This window comes from Pteropus medius, unplaced genomic scaffold (assembly GCF_902729225.1).
Source record: "Pteropus medius unplaced genomic scaffold, Ma_sr-lr_union100, whole genome shotgun sequence".
In the NCBI taxonomy this organism is placed as follows: domain Eukaryota; kingdom Metazoa; phylum Chordata; class Mammalia; order Chiroptera; family Pteropodidae; genus Pteropus; species Pteropus medius.
Window position 1 is genome coordinate 13,962,751 of NW_024340696.1, and position 1,320 is coordinate 13,964,070.

Genomic DNA, 1,320 nt, shown 5'->3' on the forward strand with positions numbered 1-1,320 from the left:
CTTCCGGGAGACAACATAAGGAATTCATCTTGTTACCAGTGACTTTTAAAAATTTGTGAAATTTAAGAATTGTAGCTGCAATACTGATTCATAGATCTTCAAAGAAAGCAGAGAAGATAGGATTTACAAAAGGTGAAGATTTGGGCGGATTTGAATACTGATACTTTGTGAACTCTAAAACAGGAGCTAGAAATTTAACGGTGAACAAAACAGTTGAGTCCTGCTCTCACAGAACTTAAAGTTTAGTGAGGAAGAAAAAAAACAAATGAGCAAGTAACAAAGACGTGCTTGAGATGTGGTGGTTTCAGCAAGGCCTCAGTTTCCTTCCTTCAGTCCATGTAATTTGGACCCTGCTGCTTTCATATTTTCATACAGTCCTTCCATATCCTTCGACCATGTTGACTCTGCTTTGATTTATATCAGGGACAGTGGTACATAAGCTCCAGAAAAATACTTGTTTGGGGCAATATCAAATAGTGCTGCAGTTTTATACGTTGCTACCGTTTATGTTCGTTGTAATCAGGTTCAAGTTCTGAATCTTAAAAGGAATTGTATCATCAGACTAAACAAGATCGGCTTTGTACTTGGATTGCTGAGTCGTTCAGGATTTTCTATGGTGGCAAACTTCCAGAAAATAACCTTTTTTGTTGTACCTGTGTGTGGAGCTGTGCTCACCTTTGGTATGGGCTCATTATACATGTTCATTCAGACCATCCTTTCCTATCAAATGCAGCCCCAGATTCATGGCAAACAAGTTTTTTGGACCAGACCGCTGGTGGTTATCTGGTGTGGAGTAAGTGCATTCAGCATGCTGACTTGCTCACCGCTTTGACACAGTGGCAGTTTTGGCACAAATGTAGTACAGAAACTCCTCCGGAATCCCGAGGACAAAGGTTATGTATTTCACATGATCATGATTGCAGCAGAATGGCTTATGTCATTTTCCTTCTTTTTTTTTTTCCCCCCCCCTGACTTATAGTCATGATTTTCAGAAACTTTCTTTGGGGTGGGAGTCAGTTTACATGGATTAACCCTCCATGATGCTGCTCCTTGCCCTGTTAACAATGAACAAATGTGACTACTTTCCAGAGATTTACGATGAAAGGATAAAGTATTTCTGTGATGATTATGATTCGCAAGGATTGCGAAGGTGTTTATAAAATTATTTGTTCTGCTCTGAAATTTTCAACCAACTAATCAAGGCTGACAGTGACATTGATGGAGACTGATAATCAAAAGATATGAATTAGGCCATTTGGTCAGTTATTTTAAAGGATATCTTCAAGAGGACTACGTAAAAACATCTATGCTTATCCTTTT

General features: G+C 38.8%; 1 pseudogene; it reads left to right on the plus strand.

Moving 5' to 3' along the window:
- Window positions 1–206: 206 nt before the first annotated feature.
- LOC120609278 (DNA damage-regulated autophagy modulator protein 2-like) lies at window positions 207–1,102 on the plus strand (annotated as a pseudogene).
- Window positions 1,103–1,320: the final 218 nt, after the last annotated feature.